The sequence below is a fragment of the Neophocaena asiaeorientalis genome, unplaced genomic scaffold, assembly GCF_003031525.2.
Source record: "Neophocaena asiaeorientalis asiaeorientalis breed wild unplaced genomic scaffold, Neophocaena_asiaeorientalis_V1.1 scaffold964, whole genome shotgun sequence".
Taxonomy (NCBI): domain Eukaryota; kingdom Metazoa; phylum Chordata; class Mammalia; order Artiodactyla; family Phocoenidae; genus Neophocaena; species Neophocaena asiaeorientalis.
This window is the reverse complement of record NW_020175787.1, coordinates 210,991-216,893: the sequence shown is the minus strand read 5'-3', so window position 1 is coordinate 216,893 and position 5,903 is coordinate 210,991.

The window sequence follows — 5,903 nt, the reverse complement described above, 5'->3', positions numbered from 1 at the left end:
GGGCTTCAGTAGTTGTGGCTTGCGGGCTCTAGAGCGCAGGCTCAGTAGTTGTGGCGCATGGGCTTAGTTGCTCTGAGGCATGTGGGATCTTCCTGGACCAGGACTTGAACCTGTGTCCCCTGCATTGGCAGGCGTATTCTTAACCACTGAGCCACCAGGGAAGTCACTCTTGCATGGTTAATTGCATTTTTCTTTTTAGTTTCTGATAGTTGGAATGCATAAAACATGGGACTTCACACAGGGATGTGCTCACCGTTTGTGGTACTGCTCCAGGTTTGTGGAGTACAGACACAGGTCTTCTGACAAATTCTATTCCACATGTGTATTAGTTCACCAGGGCTGCCATAACAAAGTAACACAAACTGGGTGGCTTAAACACCAGAAATGTATTGTATTATTGTCTCCCATTTCTGGAGGCTAGAAGTCTGAAATCAAGCTGTCTGCAGGGTTGTTCCTTCTGAGGGCTGTGAAGGAGAATCTGCCCAGGTCTCTCTCCTGGCTCCTGGTGCACTGCTGACCATCTTCTGTGTTCCTTGGCTTGTAGATGCTGTACCCCAATCTCTGCCTCCATCTTTACCTGGGGTCTTCCCTGTGTTTGTGTCTCTGTATCCAACTTCCCCTTTGTATAAGGACACTGGTCATATTGGGGTAGGTCCCATCCTATTGACGTAATTTTAACTTGAGAACCCCCATAACCCGTTTTTCCAAATTAGGTCACATTCTGAGGTACTGGGGATTAGGGCTTCAACATATCTTTTTGGAGGGACACAATTCAACCCACTGACAACCTGATACTCATTAAAAGGAAGTAAAAGGTTACGGTGCATTTCTAATTGTATGAACTGTTTTATAGAGAATATTGCTGACAAGAAATAACTTCCATTTTGTCTAAGTATCTCTGAGCACATAATCCTCTACTTACAATTGGACAGGCCTGATAATTGGAAGAATTTTCCACAGCCTAGTTTCTGGCTCCTTAGATTTCAAACTTCACTTACTCAGACACATAGTTCTGTTAGTTATTGAGGGACACGTTCACATCACTGTGTGAGCTCTGAGCCTGCACCTTTGGACAGGTGAATTGGCTCGGTGGACAGAAAGGGGGTCCCGACGACATTTACATACAAAGACAGCTGACTTAACTATACATGGAACCTACACAGACACCAAATGCAGACTAAATGTTTTCCCAATTCACCTTCCCCTTAGCCAGACCCCAAGATGCCACAGCCATTCTAAAGCCATCTGACAGGAGGAAAATATGACAGTGAGGAAGGAGGTCAGAGTGGAGTCAGTGATCTCAACCCATTGCAGTTAAAATGACTTGTGCAAATGTTACAGAAGCATATGACCATGTGAACACATTGCTAGGGCCCCTCCTGGGGCTTAGGGAAAGGCCCGTGCCAGCAAGGGATCCTGAAGCTTATGCTGTACTAGTTTTACGGTCAGTTTGCCTCAGAATGGGCACCACTCTCCATCTTAAAAAATCCCACAAACATTCATTTGAGAAAAACTTATTCATCTACTATATGCCAGACCCTGTGCTAGACACAGATAAGGCAGAGACAGATAAATCAAGCTGAGTGCAAATCCAACTTCTAGACATCACAGCCTCCCTGAGGGACCCAGCCCTGGAGAGACTGGGTTTTCCCAAGCATGAGTCATCGGATAAAGTAGAAAAACTAGCCACAGCTTAGGCTGGAAAGTGGGGCCCTTCTCTCTGAAAAATGTAGTGAAAACTCCTGGGAGAAGAAGCCTCCTCCCAGATTTTTCCTCCCAAGATAATCTTGATGCTGGAGAGCCTTTAACAATCAGAGTTCCAGCTCAAAAGGAGAAGTTGTCCATTAAGCCAAGAGCATGGGAGTCAAATCCCCCGTCAGATCTCAGAGCCATGCTCCTCCCAGGACACTGTCACCTGCCTGGAGCTCTGAACCCAGGCGACCAGAGCCTCAGCCTCTGCATCCAACCTCTGGTCTGGGCCCAGAACCTTCCTGCTTTGACCTGGGATGAGCAGAAACTCATGAGTCCCTAAACCAGTCCTGCTGGTAACTGACAAGTCCCAGCTGCCTGCCTCAGCTCCTGCCCAGCTTCACTCAGGGTCTTGGTCCTCTAAATCATCTGAAGGGCACATACTTTGGGGCATCCCCCTCCCGAGCCTCAGTCTCTTCATATGTGACGTGAGATGACAATAGGCTATTAACTCCCAGAGAGTCTGGTATTATCCTCTCCACCACTGTAGCCTCAGGCCAGCTGAGTGGATGGCAATAAGTGTTTGTTGAGTGAATGAATGGGATAAAGAGATCCTTGACTTCTGTGTGGAGGAGCAATAGTTGGTACTTGTTCAGGTGCAAGTGACAGACATCAATGCAAACTGGCATGAGGAAGACCGTATTGGTTCACGTCACTCACAGCCAGGGGGTTCTAGCTTCAGGATTCGCATGCTCAGATGCTGTTATTATGGGTCCATCTGCTTCTGCCTCTGCGTTTTGCTTTCCTCTCTGTCAGGGTTAGCCCCAGGCAGGTCCAGGCTTATATTTCAGCAGAAAAGAGAAAATCTCGTTCTCAAAAATTCACACAGGGCTTCCCTGGTGGCACAGTGGTTGGGAGTCCGCCTGCCGATGCAGGGGACACGGGTTCGTGCCCCGGTCCGGGAAGATCCCACGTGCCGCGGAGCGGCTGGGCCCGTGAGCCATGGCCGCTAAGCCTGTGCGTCCGGAGCCTGTGCTCCGCAACCAGAGAGGCCACAACAGAGAGAGGCCCACGTACCACAAAAAAAAAAAAGAAAAATTCACCCCAAAATCTCAGACTCCAGTCTCATTGGACAGACTTGGACCCCTTGTCCATCCCTGAACTAATCACTGTGGCAGAGGGACATCTGATGCTCCGATTGTCCAAGCCTGTCCCTGGAGTTGACACCAGTGGAGAGGAGTAATTCTGCAAAGGAAAATCTGGGTTCTGTCTCCAGGAGAGGGGAAGTGGCTCCAAGGCAGACAGCAGGTGCCCACCACAGCACTCAACTGATGTCTGAACATTTAGGCAACTCTTCCCCTCTCTGAGCTCAGTCTCTTTGTGTGTCACTGATGATAACACTGACAAAAGCCCTGCCCTTCTTCATATCCTAGAGCTTTTGTGGGGACCAAATGAGACCCCACAAAAATGATAATAGCTAACATTTATTGAAGCACCACTAGGTATCTGGCCCTGTGCTAAGTAAACCTTTTACACTTTTATTTTTTATAAATTTATTTTATTTATTTATTTTTGGCTGCATTGGGTCTTCGTTGCTGTGTTCAGGCTTTCTCTAGTTGCAGCGAGCGGGGGCTACTCTTCACTGTGGTGTGTGGGCTTCTCATTGTGGTAGCTTCTCTTGTTGTGGAGCATGGGCTCTAGGCATGTAGGCCTCAGTAGTTGTGGCGTGCAGGCTTCAGTCGTTGTGGCGCATGGGCTTAGTTATTCCACAGCACGTGGGATCTGCCTGGACCAGGGATTGAACCCCTGTCCCTGCATTAGCAGGTGGATTCCTAACCACTGCGCCACCAGGGAAGTCCCTACACATTTATTTTAATATTTACAGCAATCTATTTTACTGATGAGAAGCCAGTTGAGAGCATTTCCAGGGCTTGTACACTGTCACACAGCTAGCAAAGGTGGAGCTGGGGTTTAAAGAAGTGCCTTCAAGCGTGAAGCTATATATAAACTGTTAATAATTTTATAAGCATAACGGATTATTAGTAATGGTCTGTACTGTTAATAATAGTAATTTTTAAAAACCTTGAAAGGGAAATTCAAATAAATTCAGACAAATATTTGTTTAGTACCTACTATGGGCTGATCACTCACCAGGGGCTCAGAAGGAGACATAAATAACTGTGAAACAGGCAGACTGTGATCTAATAAAGCCATAAACACGCCCCAGGGGAGTGTGGCGAGCAAGAGATTGACTCCACGTGGGGAGGGGAGGAGTGAGGGAGTATGGAAAGGTCTCTTAGAAGAGGTAGGATTTGGGCTGAGCTTTAAAGATGAAAGGATTTCAATAAAGGGAGGAAAGAGAAAGTCAACTTTATAAGAGACCTGGAAGGATCTGAAGACCCGGAACAGAGTTCCTGGATATGAGTTAAGCATTTCTTTGCAAAATAACTTTCACACCAGCAGGAGCTTCAAAAAGTGATCGACTAAGTGGAGGGCCACAGTTGCCATGGGAACAGTGGCAAGCTTCATCCTTGTCATTAGTGAGCATCCCTGCCTTTGAGCTGTCTAGCCAAGGCCAGGAGGCAGCGGGGGCTGCATTGTGCTGTCCCTGAGAAGAAAAAGCCCAGCAAGACTGCTGCCCTGAGAGGCTGACTCTTGTTTCACATGGAAGCAGAGCTGACAGGTGACATCTGGGTCTGAGAAGATAGACAGCCAGGGGAAGCCTCTGCCATGAAGGGCTTTGGGACATCGTGAAGCTACTGGAGCCAGCAGTGGGGCCTCAGGGACAGGGGTTTGAGGGCAGGGAACAGGCCTGAGAGCAGGCCTCCAAGGTGGCTCCCATCTCCCTTGGGGCCTGAGGGGTGAAGCCCTTCAGGAGGCATCTCCACCTGGGATATTGATGTGAGGGAGCCTCCCAGGGTATGTATCCGTGATATTTCCAGGCCCATTCAGACCTCTCAGGGGCCCTGGGACTGCCAGCTCATTCCAAGTACATTGGGAGAGTTGACATTTAACCACTCAAGTGCAGAGGGAAAAATGGAAGTGAAGACACTATTGGCGGGCCTGGTGTCTCTAAAGGGAGGGAGAATGGTATGGTATTTAATACAGCAGGTGTTAGACTTTAGACCTAGGCTCAAATCCTGGCACTAACACATCCCAGCTGTGTGACCCTGGGCAAATTACTTACTCTTTTTTTTTTTTTTTTTTGGCCATGCCACAGGGCATGTGGGATCTTTGTTCCCTGACTAGGGATCGAACCTGCACCCCCTGCAGTGGAAGTGTGGAGTCTTGACCACTGGACCGCCAGGGAAGTCCTGCAAATTACTTACTCCTTCTTTGCTTCTCAGTTCCTCCATCTGTAAGATGATGGTAATAATTTTACCTACATCCTAGGACTACATGAGAATTGTGAGATAATAGATATAAAGTGTCATGCGTGGTACCAGACACATAGTAGATATTCAATAAATGCAAGCTATTATTATTATTACTTCTGAATTTCAATTTGGTATTGATTCAGGGTTGTTTTTGTTCCCCCAGGCAGGGTCTCCTTATAAATTTGTGCTAAAAGCCAGTTTCTCCAAGTAGTACAATAGATGATGACCATGACAACCGTAATATAGTGATGGGACTTATTTATCTTCCACGTGTCCAGTGACTATTATGAAGGAGGAAATCAAAGCTCTACCCCTAAGTGCCAGGCCAAGGGCCTGGATTTTTTACTGTAGACAGTTGGTAGCCATTGAAAGTCTTGGAGGAAAGGAATGACTTGATCAGGAGAATGTGGATTTTTGTCCCTGAATGTGGATTTTGTACACTTGTAGGAATAGACTCTAAATATAATGACAATAGAATCTAAGTATAATGACAATATCTAAGTATAGTGACAATAATAACATAGCTATCTGTTCTCGAGAGCTTATTATGCACCAGGCACTGTGCTAAGAGTTTCACTTGCCTTGTCTGCTGTGATCCTGACAACAACCTTATGAGGTGGGTACTATTATTATTTCCATTTTACAAGTAAGAGGTTAACTCAGATAACTAAGTCACACAGCTAGCAAATGGCAGAGCTGGGCTGGAACACAGGCAATCTGGTTCCGACGTCTCACATTTAACCCGAACACTCTTGCCGTCTCTGAACCTGCAAGGAACTTGGAGCCCTGGGATGGGCGGGGGTGGGGTGGGGGTGGGTGGCAGCGCTGGTGGGGAGC